This window comes from Pristiophorus japonicus, chromosome 6 (genome assembly GCF_044704955.1).
Source record: "Pristiophorus japonicus isolate sPriJap1 chromosome 6, sPriJap1.hap1, whole genome shotgun sequence".
NCBI lineage: Eukaryota > Metazoa > Chordata > Chondrichthyes > Pristiophoridae > Pristiophorus > Pristiophorus japonicus.
The window spans coordinates 225,736,302-225,753,006 of record NC_091982.1 but is presented as its reverse complement, the minus strand read 5'-3'; the positions used below and the strand labels follow the sequence as shown (position 1 = coordinate 225,753,006).

The following is a 16,705-nucleotide window of genomic DNA, read 5'->3' as shown; positions in this document are numbered from 1 at the left end:
AAACACATTCAAACCACTGATTCAACAATGTCTGGGTTTGCCTACTGCCCGCAGAGAATAATGACTCAGTTTTCAGTATTTAGACTAAATACGTGTAGTATTACTATCATTGCAATGCAACATGTCTCATTTTAAAAACTGCATTTTTTACAAGAATAAATATTCAAAACAAGGATGACTTTTCCAAAATTAAATAAAGTTGTCTGGATAACTTATTCTTTAGGGCTTATGCAAATTACACAGGTCTCAGTTTGGAGTAAAACTCAATGTACCTAGTATCTAAATCTACTGACCGTACATTATATTCACTGACTATAGATAGATTATTCAACAGATTGTTATTATTCTATGTTTTTTTTATTTACCTAGGTATGGGAACGGAGACTAATTTCCTGCTTTGCTCAATCTGCAGAAATGCCTCAGTAATGCCCCACCCAAAAGAGCTGTCTTTAAGAGTATGCTCACCAACTATGAGGCTACACTCCATCTTCTCAATTTTCTTCCTCACCATATGATTTTCTCCTCTCACTGGTTCTTGCCTAGTCATACACCATCTGCATCGAGTGGGAGCCTAGTTACCGCTCTTCCTGCCTTCTAAGTCTCCTTAAAAAAATTCTTGTGTTCTGACCATACCTTCAGTCTCCCCTTTATATTCTCCCTCTTCCTCAATAGAGTCTAACGTTCCACATGTGGAGCACTGTCAAATATTCTTTTTCGCGAGGACTGCTACGCAAATACAAGCTGCCGTTGTTGCCCCACCCCCACTCCCAGCCCACTGTCAGAGCTGCTGTCAGCCAGCCATCGGGGGGGGGGTACTAAAGTCACCCCTGTGCATGCTCCTTATTCCATTTTTCTCTCGGTACCCCCGGAGAGTTTTCTGTCCTCTATGATGCCTCCCCACATCAGCACACCTGAACATGGGGAACACTGCACCCCAGCACTACATATCATCACACATTGTTTTGCAATCTATCACATCACTCACAGTACTACTAGTCCTCATTAATCTCTGCGATTGCTTGACACTATAAATATAAAACTGACGATTTGGAATGGAAACACAACAAGGATTTTGTTTCTGATCACCGCAGCTGGCAGGCACTGAGAAAATAGTTCATATTCTTGTATTATATTGAGTATCAAAATTCAGAGAGCCAGACATTTAAACTTACACCAAGAACAAGTTCTTAAATTACGTGGCTCTAGGGGTGAGAACTGTGCATAATTTCTAAATCTAATTTAACCATTGAGGTTTTCAAAATGTCCAATAAAATCTTCTGCAGAGAGGCTAAAGTCACTTCACATAAAGACTCAAGATATGAAAGTACTCTCTGCATTTATATAAAGATTAAAGTTAAAATATAATTAATGCATACTGGTTACAAATTATATAATATGTTATTGTACGATACATTTTATACCATAACTGTGTTGAAAGTTCTGATAGTGGGAGCGGAATATTTCTCACATTTTATAAATTGCACTGCCAGGAACACACATTTGCTTATTTTGCTTTCTGGAAGCTCAAACTGTTATGGGAGTGCTGAGCCTAGGGCCAGCCGCGACTAATAGTCCTGTTGTAGGGACAAGAGCAATAAAGGCCAAGATTCCATTTGCCTTCCTAATTACTTGCTGTACCTGCACACTAACATTTTGTGTTTCATTCACAAGGACCGCCAGGTCCTTCTGTACTGCAGCACTCTGCAATTTTTCTCCATTTAAATTATAATTTGTTTTTCTATTTTTTTTGTCAAAGTGGATAACCTCACATTTTCCCACATACTCCATCTGCCATTTTGCCCACTCACTCAGCCTGTCTATATCCCTTTTTTGTGTCCTCCTCACAATTTGCTTTCCCACCTATCTTTGTATTATTAGCAAACTTGGCTACATTACACTCGGTCCCTTCATCCAAGTCATTAATATAAATTGTAAATAGTTGAGGACCTCGCACCAATCCCTGCTGCACCCCACTAGTCACTGTTTGCCAACCGGAAAATGACCCATTTATCCTGACTCTCTATTTTCTGATGGTTAGCCAATCCTCTATCCATGCTAATATATTACCCCCAACCCTGTGAACCTTTATCTTGTGCAGTAATCTTTTATGTGGCACCTTCTGGAAATCCAAATACACCACATCCACTGGTTCCCCCTTATCCACCCTGCTCGTTACATAGAAACATAGAAATTTACAGAAGGAGGCTATTTCGGCCAATCGTGTCCACGCCGGCCGACAAAGAGCCGCACGGCCCTTGGTCAGCAGCCCTAAAGGTTGCCCTAAAGCCCCAAACATCCTCAAAGAACTCCAGCAAATTTGTCAAACACGATTTCGCTTTCATAAAACCATGCTGACTCTGCTTGACCGTATTATGATTTTCCAAATGTCCCGCTACTGCTTCCTTAATAATGGACTCCAGCATTTTACCAACGACAGATGTTAGGCTAACTGGTCTATAGTTTCCTGCTTTTTGTCTGCCTCCTTTTGTAAATAGGGGCGTTACATTTGCGGTTTTCCAACCTGCTGGGTCCTCCCCAGAATCCAGGGAATGTTGGTAGATTACAACCAATGCATCCACTATCTCTGCAGCCACTTCTTTTAAGACCCGAGGATGCAAGCCATCAGGTCCAGGGGACTTGTGCACTTTTAGTCACATTATTTTACCGAGTACTTCTTTAGTATTAAGTTCCTCCTTCCCTATAGCCCTTCGATTATCCACTATTGGGATGTTTTTAGTGTCTTCTACTGTGAAGACCGATGCAAAATACTTGTTCAGCGTCGCTGCCATTTCCCTATTAATTCCCCAGTCTCATCCTCCAAGGGACCAACATTTACTTTAGCCACTCTTTTCCTTTTTATGTATCTGTAGAAACTCTTATTATCTGTTTTTATATTCCGTGCTAGTTTACTTTCATAATCCATCTTTCACCTCTAATATTTTTTTAGTTGTTCTTTGCTGGCTTTTTAAAGTTTCCCAATCCTCTGGCCTCCCAGTAGACCCAGGAAAACTGAGCAGAGCATGTGCAGTGCTTGCTCCGCCCTGTTTCTGTAGAATTTGGAAATGGGATTCCTTTATAGACAAAGATTATGTTGTGCATCAATAATTCAATCGGCTGGATACTGTCAACTAACACAGGTACTGCTTCATTGGGCCCAAAGTGATTACATTACAAGAGGGCTGGCCTTTTATACCTGGGCCGTACACACGTGCGCACAGCCCAATGACCTCCGACAGTGGCGCCACCTGGTGGCTAGTAAACCCAAGCATACATACATGACAATATCCTCCTTTAAGATATTAGTAACGGTCTTTTTACATATTGAGACAATCCAGTTCAACTTCAGCCTTGGGTGAGCGTTCTGAGTCTGTTATGACTGGGGGCTGGGTAGCCGATCTGATGGGAGTGGCAATGACCATGTCAGGGATTGAAAGTCCAGATTCATTGACCATGTCATTGATTGAAAGTCCAGATTCATTGATGACAGCAGAGTCCTCTGATGACTGAGGGTAGGTTGGTTGGTCATTGGTTGTGTCTTCCTTAGACTGTTCCAGTTCATCCGTGTGCCACAGCTTTATCTGATCGACATGTTTCCTGCATGTCTGCCCATTCTTGAGCTTAACGATAAACACTCTGTTACCCTCCTTGGCCGTAACAGTACCGGCAATCCATTTGGGACCTTGACCATAATTCAGTACATACACAGGATCATTGATAGAAATGTCACGTGATGCAGTAGCGCGATCATGATATCCTTGCTGACTTTGACGTCTGTATTCGACACGATTATTCAAGTCAGGGTGGACAAGAGCGAGCCTGAACTTGAGACCTCACTTCATCAATACTTCAGCAGGGAAGACCCCGGTAAGCGAGTGGGGTCTTGTCCTGTAACTAAACAATATGCGTGACAAGCGAGTCTGCAGAGAACCTTGAGTTACACGTTTCATACTCTGCTTGGTGCTTTGGACAGCATGCTCTGCTTGTCCATTGGATACGGGTTTAAATGGTGCTGACCTCATATGTTTGATACCATTGAGTTTCATGAACTCTTGAAACTCCATACTGGTGAAGCAAGATCCGTTGTCGCTTATAACGATGTCAGGAAGACCATGCATGGCAAACTTGACACGAAGGCGCTCAATGGTAGCTGTGGATGTGTTGGATGACATGATTGTACACTCTATCCACTTGGAATAAGCATCCACCACAACTAAGAACATCTTTCCCAGGAAGGGACCTGCAAAGTCGATGTGGATTCTGGACCATGGTTTAAATGGCCATGACCAAAGACTCAGCGGCGATTCCGCTGGTGCTTTACTAAGCTGCATGCAAGTGTTGCACTGATGCACACATGATTCCAGATCAGAGTCAATTCCCGGCCACCATACAGGAGACCTGGCAATGGCTTTCATCATCACAATACCGGGATGAGTGCCATGTACAAATTTCTCTCTGCCTTCCTTAGGCATAACAACATGATTACCCCACAGTAAACAATCTGACTGAATGGATCGTTCAACTTTGCGACGGTTGTAAGGTTTGGTCTCATCACCCATTTGCTTGGGTGTGGCAGACCAATCACCACTAAGGATACAACGTTTCACAACTGATAATATCGGGTCCTGGCTGATCCAGGTCTTAACTTGTTGGGCCATGACAGGAGTTCCTTCACTTTCAAAAGCATCCATGACTAACAGTAGGTCTGCCGGTTGTGGCGTTTCCACCTCCGGTGTGGGCAATGGCAGACAGCTCAATGCATCGGCACAATTCTCAGTGCCAGATCTATGGCGAATGACATAATCATAGGCAGATAATGTCAGCACTTACCTCTGGATGCGGGACGATGCATTGGCATTGATACCTTTGCTTTCCGAAAACAATGAAATGAGTGGCTTGTGATCTGTTTCCAGTTCAAACCAAAGACCAAACAGGTACTGATGCATCTTTTTAACCACATACATGGTTACAGGCTAGTGCTTCTTTCTCTAACATGCTGTAGGCTCTTTCCGCCTTTGACAAACTTTTTGAAGCATATATAATTTGCCCGACTCATTAGCTTGTTGGAACACGCAACCAACTCCATATGACGAAGCATCACAGGCCAATACTAGATGCTTACACGGATCATAATGTACCAGCAGCTTGTTAGAGCAAAGCAGATTAGTAGCTTTCTCAAAAGCTCTATCTTGAGACGCACCCCAAAGCCAGTTGTCACCTTTTCTTAGCAGCATGTGCAGTGGCTCTAATAAGGTGCTCAATCTAGGTAAGAAATTACCGAAGTAGTTGAGTAGACCAAGGAACGAACGCAGCTCCGTCACATTCTGAGGCTTGGGTGCATTTTTGATGGCCTTGGTTTTTGAGTCCGTAGGTCTGATACTGTCAGCAGCAATTTTCCTCCCCAGGAATTCAACTTCCGGTGCCATGAAGATGCACTTCGAGCGTTTCAGTGTGAGTCCCACTTTGTTCAGACGATGTAGAAGCTCTTCCAGGTTGTTCAGATGCTCGGCAGAGTCACGACCTGTGACTAGTATGTCATCTTGGAACACGACGGTTCTGGGGACAGATTCAGTAGACTCCATCTTCTTCTGAAATATGGCTGCAGCCGAGTGAATTCCAAAAGGGCACCTGTTTGTAGATAAACAGTCCTTTATGAGTGTTGATGCACGTAAGTTTCTTCGATGTGTCGACCAGCTCGTGTCATGTAGGCCGACGTCAGATCCAGTTTTGTGAACGACTTTCCCCCCGACTAGCGTTGCAAAGAGGTCAACAGCCTTCGGTAACGGGTATTAATCCTGTTGCGAAACCCTGTTGATCGTAACCTTGTAGTCTCCACAAATCCTGATAGTGCCATCACTTTTCAACACAGGAACAATGGGGCTGGCCCATTCATTAAATTCGACCCGTGATATGATCTTTTCACGTTGGAGTCTGTCCAGTTCAATTTCGACCTTCTCCCTCATCATGTACAGAACTGCCCGATGGACGGGTCTTGCATCCGAGTCTACGTGGATCTGCACCTTGGCTCCCGTGAAATTGCCGATGCCTGGTTCAAACACCAAGGGGAACTTGCTCAGCACTTGAGCACATGGAGTATCTTTCTCCTCCAACAGCGCTTTGATCTCATTCCAGTTCCATTTGATTTTTTCTAACCAGTTCCTGCCGAACAGCGTTGGACCATTGCTTGGAACAATCCAGAACGGTAAATCGTGAACCGTACCATCAGACGACACCTTGGTGACTGCACTGCCAATCACTGTTATGAGTTCTTTAGTGTACGCACGCAACTTGGAATTGACTGGACTCAGCTTAGGCCTCACAGCCTTAGTGTCCCACAGCCTGTCGAATGTCCTCTGGCTCATTATTGATTAACTCGCACCCATGTCCAATTCCATCGATACCATTAAATTTTACATTAATCATTATTGGTTGGCTTTTTGTTAGGAATGAATACAGTCCATACACTTCCTCCTCTGGTATCTCGGATTGCATATCCGGATCCGCGCTAGACTGGTCATCATCCTCCACGTGGTGTGTCGCATCACACTCGCTCAGTTGCGGACACATGCGCTGGAGATGCCCCACTCTCGAACAGCCTTTACAAATATACTGTTTAAACCGACACTGATGAGGCCGATGATTTCCCCCACAACACCAACACGGTGATATTGGATTCAATCCCGTTGGCGGACTTTCAGCAGCCACAGGTTTCGCGTACGCAGTCGGGTAGGCCCTGCTATATGCAGCTCTGCTAAACGACAATACTATCTTTTTTACAGTACTTGCCGAGTTCTGATTTTTCAATTATATCAATGCTTTAAGCTTTTGTTTGTCGCCATGCATGATAGAAACATAGAAAATAGGTCCAGGAATAGGCCATTCGGCCCTTCGAGCCTGCACCGCCATTCAATGAGTTCATGGCTGAACATGCAACTTCAGTACCCCATTCCTGCTTTCTCACCATACCCCTTGATTCCCCCTAGCAGTAAGGACTTCATCTAACTCCTTTTTGAATATATTTAGTGAATTGGCCTCAATAACTTTTTGTGGTAGAGAATTCCACAGGTTCACCACTCTCTGGGTGAAGAAGTTTCTCCTCATCTCGGTCCTAAATGGCTTACCCCTTATCCTTGGACTGTGACCCTGGTTCTGGACTTCCTCAACATTGGGAACATTCTTCCTGCATCTAACCTCTCTAAACCCGTCAGAATTTTAAACGTTTCTATGAGATCCCCTCTCATTCTTCTGAACTCCAGTGAATACAAGCCTAGTTGATCCAGTCTTTCTTGATATGTCAGTCCCGCCATCCCGGGAATCAGTCTGGTGAACCTTCGCTGCACTCCCTCAATAGGAAGAATGTCCTTCCTCAAGTTAGGAGACCAAAACTGTACACAATACTCCAGGTGTGGCCTCACCAAGGCCTGCACAACTGCAGTAACACCTCCCTGCCCCTGTACTCAAATCCCCTCGCTATGAAGGCCAACATGCCATTTGCTTTCTTAACCGCCTGCTGTACCTGCATGCCAACCTTCAATGATTGATGTACCATGACACCCAGGTCTCGTTGCACCTCCCCTTTTCCTAATCTGTCACCATTCAGATAATAGTCTGTCTCTCTGTTTTTACCACCAAAGTGGATAACCTCACATTTATCCACATTATACTTCATCTGCCATGCATTTGCCCACTCACCTAACCTATCCAAGTCACTCTGCAGCCTCATAGCATCCTCCTCGCAGCTCACACTGTCATCCAACTTAGTGTCATCTGCAAATTTGGAGATACTACATTTAATCCCCTCGTCTAAATCATTAATGTACAATGTAAACAGCTGGGGCCCCAGCACAGGACCTTGCGGTATCCCACTAGTCACTGCCTGCCATTCTGAAAAGTACCCATTTACTCCTACTCTTTGCTTCCTGTCTGACAACCAGTTCTCAATCCATGTCAGCACACTACCCCCAATCCCATGTGCTTTAACTTTGCACATTAATCTCTTGTGTGGGACCTTGTCGAAAGCCTTCTGAAAGTCCAAATACACCACATCAGCTGGTTCTCCCTTGTCCACTCTACTGGAAACATCCTCAAAAAATTCCAGAAGATTTGTCAAGCATGATTTCCCTTTCACAAATCCATGCTGACTTGGACATATCTTGTCACCTCTTTCCAAATGCGCTGCTATGACATCCTTAATAATTGATTCCATCATTTTACCCACTACCGATGTCAGGCTGACAGGTCTATAATTCCCTGTTTTCTCTCTCCCTTCTTTTTTAAAAAGTGGGGTTACATTGGCTACCCTCCACTCCATAGGAACTGATCCAGAGGCTATGGAATGTTGGAAAATGACTGTCAATGCATCCGCTATTTCCAAGGCCACCTCCTTAAGTACTCTGGGATGCAGACCATCAGGCCCTGGGTATTTATTGGCCTTCAATCCCATCAATTTCCCCAACACAATTTCCCGATTAATAAGGATTTCCCTCAATTCCTTCTTCTTTCTAGACCCTCTGAACCCTTTTATATCCAGGTTATTTGTGTCCTCCTTAGTGAATACCGAACCAAAGTACTTGTTCAATTGGTCTGCCATTTCTTTGTTCCCTGTTATGACTTCCACTGATTCTGACTGCAGGGGACCTACGTTTGTCTTTACTAACCTTTTTCTCTTTACATATCTATAGAAGCTTTTGCAGTCCGTCTTAATGTTCCCTGCAAGCTTCCTCTCGTACTCTATTTTCCCTGCCCTAATCAAACCCTTTGTCCTCCTCTGCTGAGTTCTAAATTTCTCCCAGTACCCGGATTCGCTGCTATTTCTGGCCAATTTGTATGCCACTTCCTTGGCTTTAATACTATCCCTGATTTCCCTTGATACCCATGGTTGAGCCACCTTCCCTTTTTTATTTTTACGCCAGACAGGGATGTACAATTGTTGTAGTTCATCCATGCGGTCTCTAAATGTCTGCCATTGCCCATCCACTGTCAACCCCCTTAAGTATCATCCGCCAATCTATCCCAGCCAATTCACGCCTCATACCTTCAAAGTTACCCTTCTTTAAGTTCTGGACCATGGTCTCTGAATTAACTGTTTCATTCTCCATCCTAATGCAGAATTCCACCATATTATGGTCACTCTTCCCCAAGGGGCCTCGCACACGAGATTGCTATTTAATCCTCTCTCATTACTTTTGTATGTGACCATCTCAAACCAGATGAAGGCATCATCATTTCAAGATATTGATTCTATACGCACGTTCGTTTCTATTTAACCCACTCCCAGTCTAAGATGGCCTCCCCCGAGTTGGTTCCTCGACATATTGGTCTAGAAAACCATCCCTTATGCACTCCAGGAAATCCTCCTCCACCGTATTGCTTCCAGTTTGGTTAGCTCAATCTATATGCATATTAAAGTCACCCATGATAACTGTTGCACCTTTATTGCATGCACCCCTAATTTCCTGTTTGAAGCCCTCCCCAACATCAATACTACTGTTTGGAGGTCTGTACACAACTCCCACTAATGTTTTTTGCCCTTTGGTGTTCTGCAGCTCTACCCATATAGATTCCACATCATCCAAGCTAATGTCCTTCCTAACTATTGCATTAATCTCCTCTTTAACCAGCAATGCTACCCCACCTCCTTTTCCTTTTATTCTATCCTTCCTGAATGTTGAATACCCTTGGATGTTGAGTTCCCAGCCCTGATCATCCTGGAGCCACGTCTCTGTAATCCCAATCACATCATATGTGTTAACATCTATTTGCAGAGTTAATTCATCCACCTTATTATGGATACTACTTGCATTAAGACACAAAGCCTTCAGGCTTGTTTTTTTAACACGCTTTGTCCTTTTAGAATTATGATGTAGTGTGGCCCTTTTTGTTTCTTGCCTTTGTTTACTCGGCCTTCCACTATTGCTTTTTACCATTCTACCATCATGATTGGGCAATCGTGAAGGCCTTGCTCAAATCCAGCGTCTCCGTCGCCAGTAGCTTATGCAGTATCACCTCGTGGTTGATGCCGATTACAAAGAAGTCCCGCAGCATGTCTGCCAATGCAGTTTCGAACTTACACGGTCCACCTCGATGTGTTAGGTCGGCAACAAATTCCGATACATCCTGGCTCGCAGAACGAACGTGCGTATAGAATCAATATCTTGAAATGATGATGCCTTCATCTGGTTTGAGATGGTCACGTACAAAAGCACACAATGTTTCATAGTCCTTGTCCATTGGACTTAAGGGCGAAAGGTGATTCTTTATGAGTCCATAGATTTTCGGACCGCAAACTGTGAGGAGGACTGCCCGGCGCCAAACTGCGTCTGCCTCTTTCTGCATTTTGTTGGCCACGAAGTACTGATTCAAGCGGGCTACAAAGTCTGCCCAATCTTTTCCCTCCACGAATCGCTCCAGAATTCCAATTGTGCTCATTTTTGCATGCGAAGGTTCTTGTTACCTCGTCGCCAAATGTTGTGTATGCAATAACTCAATAGACTGAATACTGTAAACTCCGAACAGGTACAAACCTGGCTCTACTTTATTTGGGCCCAAAGTGATTACATTACAAGAGGGCTGGCCTTTTATACCTGGGCCCAATGACCTCCGACAGTGGCGCCACCTGTTGGCTAGTAAACCCAATCATACATACATAACAGATTACCCTCCAGAAAGGACAACAACAACTTGCATTTGCATAGCACCTTTGAAGTAGTAAAACATGAACCAAAATGTTAACATGAAACTGGACCAAAACGAGTTGGGTACCAGGACATAGTAGGTCATACAGCAAGGGTTATTTGTTCTGCAAGCTGCCCCAGAGCAGCATCTTTAGGCGATACTCAGACATGCAGACAGTTGAAGTGCTGAGGTGCATGTTCCATAATTCAGTGAAAGTCAGCTCCAATGTGCCTAGAAGTCCAAAGAACTATGGGGATGAAATTGGGTTCTACGGTGCCTCCCATTAGCATCCCCGGGGGGCGATAATGGGACGCAAGTGAATTTGTGACCGGGTGCGGCGAGATCAGCGGCTACCGCCATATTCGGCGGGAGTTTTGCGGCAGCGCTACAGCATTGCGTCCCGATCTCCTCTGCCCGCCGATGATTATGTCATTGCCATGCGCATCACCCCGGACCGAAATTGCGATCTGCTCCCTGCAGCAGCGCCGCGCCAAAACACCGACAGCGGCACGAGGCATGCATCGGGCGGCCGGCGGTTTTGGGGACGACGCTTAAAGGTGAGGTGGCCGAGCTAAGTGAAAGAAAACTCACCTTCCCTCTTGCAGCTTTTTTCATGGGTCCCTGCCCGCGATCGATCAGCCCGGCACTCTGGCGGGATTGCGGCTGCCGTGGTGGAGAAGGCAAGTGCTCTTTCCCTTCCCGCGATGGCCCTTCCCTTTAAAGGAGGGAAGAAGCCTTTCAACGCAGCAGCACTGTACCACCCCCAGTGTGCGGCGCGGCCCCAATGTGCCCACAGTGCACAGCACGGCCCCAGTGTGCGGCGCAGCCCCCAGTGTGCGGTGCGGCCCCAGTGTGCAGCACGGCCCCCAGTGTACGGCATGGCCCCCAGTGTGCAGCACGGCCTCCAGTGTACGGCATGGCTCCCAGTGTGCGGTGCGGCCCAGTGTGCCCCCAGTGTGCGGCGCGGCCCCAGTGTGCCCCCAGTGTGCGCCGCCGCCCAGTGTGTCTCCAGTGTGCGGCACGGCCCCAGTGTGCCCCCACTGTATGGCACGGCCCCTAGTGTGCGGCGCGGCCCAGTGTGCCCCCAGTGTGCGGCGCGGCCCAGTGTGCCTCCAGTGTGCAGCACGGCCCCAGTGTGCCCCCACTGTATGGCACGGCCCCTAGTGTGCGGCGCGGCCCAGTGTGCCCCCAGTGTGCGGCGCGGCCCCCAGTGTGCGGCATGACCCCCAGCGTGCGGCGCGGCCACCAGTGTGCGGCGCGGCCCCAGTGTGCCCCCAGTGTGCGGCGCGGCCCCAGTGTGCCCCCAGTGTGCGGCGCCGCCCAGTGTGTCTCCAGTGTGCGTCACGGCCCCAGTGTGCCCCCACTGTATGGCACGGCCCCTAGTGTGCGGCGCGGCCCCAGTGTGCCCCCAGTGTGCGGCGCGGCCCAGTGTGCCCCCAGTGTGCGGCGCGGCCCAGTGTGCCTCCAGTGTGTGGCACGGCCCCAGTGTGCCCCCACTGTATGGCACGGCCCCTAGTGTGCGGCGCGGCCCAGTGTGCCCCCAGTGTGCGGCGCGGCCCCCAGTGTGCGGCATGACCCCCAGTGTACAGCACTTCCCCCAGTGTGTGGCACGGCCCCCAGTGTGTGATGCGGCCCCCAGTGTGTGGCGCGGCCCCCAGTGTGTGGCGCGGCCCCCAGTGTGCGGCGCGGCCGCCAGTGTGTGGCGCGGCCCCCAGTGTGTGATGCGGCCCCCATTGTGCCCCCAGTGTGCGGCGCGGCCCCAAGTGTGCCCCCAGTGTGTGGCGCGGCCCCCAGTGTGCGACGCGGCCCCCAGTGTGCGGCGCGGCCCCCAGTGTGCGGCGCGGCCCCCAGTATACAGCACGACCCCCAGTGTGCCCCCAGTGTGTGGCGCGGCCCCCAGTGTGCGGCGCGGTCCCCAGTGTGTGGCGCGGTCCCAGTGTGCCCCCAGTGTGCAACGTGGCCCCAGCGTGCGGCGCGGCCCCCAGTGTGCGGCGCGGTCCCAGTGTGCCCCCAGTGTGCAACGTGGCCCCAGCGTGCGGCGCGGCCCCCAGTGTGCGGCGCGGTCCCAGTGTGCCCCCAGTGTGCAACGTGGCCCCAGCGTGCGGCGCGGTCCCAGTGTGCGACGTGGCCCCAGCGTGCGGCACGGCTCCCAGTGTGCGGCGCGGTCCCCAGTGTGCCCCCAGTGTGCGGCGCGGTCCCAGTGTGCGGCGTGACCCCAATGTGCGGCGCGGCCCCCAGTGTGCGACGTGGCCCCAGTGTGCGACGTGGCCCCAGTGTGCGGCGCGGCCCCCAGTGTGCCCCCAGTGTGCTACGCGGCCCCCAGTGTGCTGCGCGGCCCCCAGTGTGCGGCGCGGCCCCCAGTATGCTGCGCGGCCCCCAGTGTGCCCCCAGTGTGCGGCGCGGCCCCCAGTGTGCCCCCAGTGTGCGGCGCGGCCCCCAGTGTGCCCCCAGTGTGCGGCGCAGCCCCCAGTGTGCCCCTAGTGTGCGGCGTAACCCACAGAGTACAGTGCGGCCCAGTGAATCACCGCCCCGCCTGCTGCTGATTACGCGCCAGGAAATGAAGCCCGATTTCACTCTACTTCCTTCTTGGAGCGCAAGCACCAAATTTTTTTAAAGTTTAAAATGATCAGCGCCTAGCGTAAATTTTTCAAACTTTTAAAAGTTGGAGCCTCAAAGAGGGTGATATCCAATCTCATCCCCATTGAGTGAAATTCCAACAAGTTATGGTTGTGCACCTGTCTACACTCAAACAGAGCTGTAGCCAGCATGAGACCTGAACCTCCAGGAGAGGGCAGTGACCAAAAGCAAAGGAACAAATGGGCATGATGCTCAAATCGCTCCCAGTCCCTTGTCCGTAGCTGCCTCTGGACAAGTGACAGTACAAACCCCTGAAAGCAAACGGGTCATACTGCAGCCAGAATATGACAGGCGATTCCTGGCGCACAGGCACGGCTATCTTTGGCTTGCAACATGTCCAGGTGGGTGGTTTGCTAATCACAAGTAAATCCTCAGCAGACATTCTCCATTCACTTGCATTTATATCGTGCTGTTTACGACCTCATGATGTCCCAAAGCACTTTATTGCCAGTGAAGTACTTTTGACGTGTAGTTACTGTTATAATATAAGAAACAAAGTAGCCAAATTGCGCACAGCAAGCTCCCACAAATAGCAATGTGATAATGGCCAGATAATCTGTTTTAGTGATGTTGATTGAGCGATAAATATTGGCCAGGACACCGGGGATAACTCCCCTGCTCTTCTTCGAAATGGTGTCATGGGTTCTTTTACATCCACCTGAGAGAGCAGACAAGCCCTCTGTTTAATATCTCATCTGAAAAATCAAAGAGCAAGCTATTATTTAAATGGAGGAAGATTGCAAAGTGCTGCAGTACAGCGGTATTTGTGCATGAAACACAAAAGGTTAGTATGCAGGTACAGCAAGTGATCAGGAAGGCCCAATGGAATCTTGGCCTTTATTGCAAAGGGGATGGAGTATAAAAGTAGGGAAGTCCTGCTACAGTTATACAGAGTATTGGTGAGGCCACTCTTGGAATACTGCGTGCAGTTTTGGTTTCCATATTTACGAAAGGATATACTTGCTTTGGAGGCAGTTCAGAGAAATTCTATAGGTTGATTCTGAAGATGAGGGGTTTGACTTATGAGGAAAGGTTGAGTAGGTTGGGCTTCTACTCATTGGAATTCAGAAGAATGAGAGGTGATCTTATCGAAACGTATAAGCTTATGAGGGGACTTGCAGAGAGGATGTTTCCACTGATGGGGGAGACTAGAACTAGAGGGCATGATCTTAGAATAAGGGGCCACTTATTTAAAACTGAGATGAGGAGAAATTTCTTGGTTGTAAATCTGTGGAATTCGCTGCCTCAGAGAGCTGTGGAAGCTGGGACATTGAATAAATTTAAGACAGAAATAGACAATTTCTTAAATGATAAGGGGATAAGGGGTTATGGGGAGCAGGCAGGGAAGTGGAGCTGAGTCCATGACCAGATCAGCCATGATCTTATTGAATGGCGGAGCAGGCTCGAGGGGCCATATGGCCTACTCCTGCTCCTATTTCTTATGTTCTTATGGCACCTCTGACAGTGCAGCCCTCCCTCAGTACTGCATTGGAGTGTCAGCCTAGATTTTTGTGCTCAAGTCTCAGGAGTGGGACTTGAACCCACAACTTTCTGACTCAGGCGAGAGTACTGTCCACTCAGCCACAGCTGACACAGCTTGTTAGTCCACCCATTACATTAGTACAGCAGTACATTACGAAGAAGTAGCAGAGGGGAAAGTCCACAGTGCTCTTGTACTCACACTACAAACAGAAAGCACAGCACTATCTTATGAAATACGCTTCACCTCATTATTAGTTTGGGTAAAGGTACAATACATCACCATAAACATTTCAGTCATTGTTTTCTTTCAAATTAATATTTCCCATAAACAGCAGTGCTAAGGAATGATTGTTAAAATACATCCCAATAAACAGAAGTGTTAACCTCTAGTTGATGCTGAAAGACTGCTAAACCCATGAGGCCTCATATTGTGGCCGCTCACCTTCTGCCAGCTCCCGGGCATCATCATCCTCTTCCTCCTCCTCCTCCTCTTGTGTCATAGCTTATTGCTATTCCTCTTCCACAAGTAAACATATATTTTCCATAGCTATGCTATGCAGACAAATACTGCCATTCCACAAATTCTCTCCAGGGCACATTATAGAGCTCCCGCTGTACAGTACAAACAAACCAAATGTCTGTTTGATGACATTCCTGAAATGTGCTTCTTTCTAGGCCCTTTCCTGGATGGTACAGCAGTGCCATGAGCCACAGTTCAACGAGGTCATTCTTACAGTCAACGACTTATCACATTGGAAGGTGAGGAATCTATGATTCCCTGAAAATCGGAGCACAGGAACATAGGAATAGGAGAAGGCCCATTCAACCTTTCGAGCCTGTTCCACCATTCAATTACATCATGGCTGATCTGTACCTCATCCCCATCACCCAGATTTGCTCTGTGTACCTTCTTACACTTACCTAACACAAACCTATCAATCTCAGTCTTGAAAGCTTCAACTGACCCCCAGCACCCACCGCCTTTTGAGGGAGTGGGTTCCAGCATTCCACTGCCCTTTGTGTGAAGAGGTGCTACCTGATTTACCTCTTGAATGGCCTGGCTCTCATTTTATAGTTATGCCCTCATGTTCTGGAATTCCCCCACCAGAGAAAATAGATTCACTTTATCTACCCGATCAAATTCTTTTCTCATTTGAAACACCTGGATCAGATCATCCCTCCCTCTTCTATACTCCAGGGAATACAAGCCAAGTTTGTGCAATCTGTCCTCAGAATTTAAACCTTAAAGTTCCAGTATCATTCTGGTGAATCTGCACTGCACCCTCCAAGGCCAGCCAGGGGTTTGACCAGCTTCCCCTTAAATGCATCAGCAGCAAGACCATCAGAGGGAGCAGCGTGCGGCAGTCCGGCCCGAAAATCGGTGCAGTCCCGGCCTGCAAGACCATCAGCAGGCCGGGGCCATTGCAGGGAGCAGCGTGCGGCGGCATACCACTGCAGGGAGCAGTGCGTACTGCTGCAGGAGGGCGACGGCTACGAAGTCAGATCGCTGACTGCAGTGCGGGCAGGCACAGCAGGAGTGGTGAAGGAGCGGCAAGAGTTTGTAGTGGGAAGTGACCGGGACCCAGGAGAGGCGTGAGTTTGGGGCCCAGAAGAGGCAAGGGCCCAGGGACAGCATGGGCCAACCCACACTGCGATATGTGTGCGCACGAGGGGACTGAGAGTCTAGCGAGAAGGAGGAACTGAAGGAAATCCTTATTAGTCAGGAAATTGTGTTCGGGAAATTGATGGGATTGAAGGCCGATAAATCCCCAGGGCATGATAGCTGCATCCCAGAGCACTTAAGGAAGTGGCCCTAGAAATAGTGGATGCATTGGTGATCATTTTCCAACAGTCTATCGACTCTGAATCAGTTCCTGTGGACTGGAGGGTAGCTAATGTAACACCACTTTTTTAA

The 16,705-nt window shown here is 48.3% G+C and overlaps 1 protein-coding gene across 1 annotated transcript in view; it reads right to left on the bottom strand.

Annotated features, from left to right (window-relative positions):
* trpc1 (transient receptor potential cation channel, subfamily C, member 1) overlaps positions 1-16,705 on the bottom strand; it is a 112,423-nt gene that overhangs the window by 28,988 nt on the left and 66,730 nt on the right. The window lies entirely within an intron of this gene.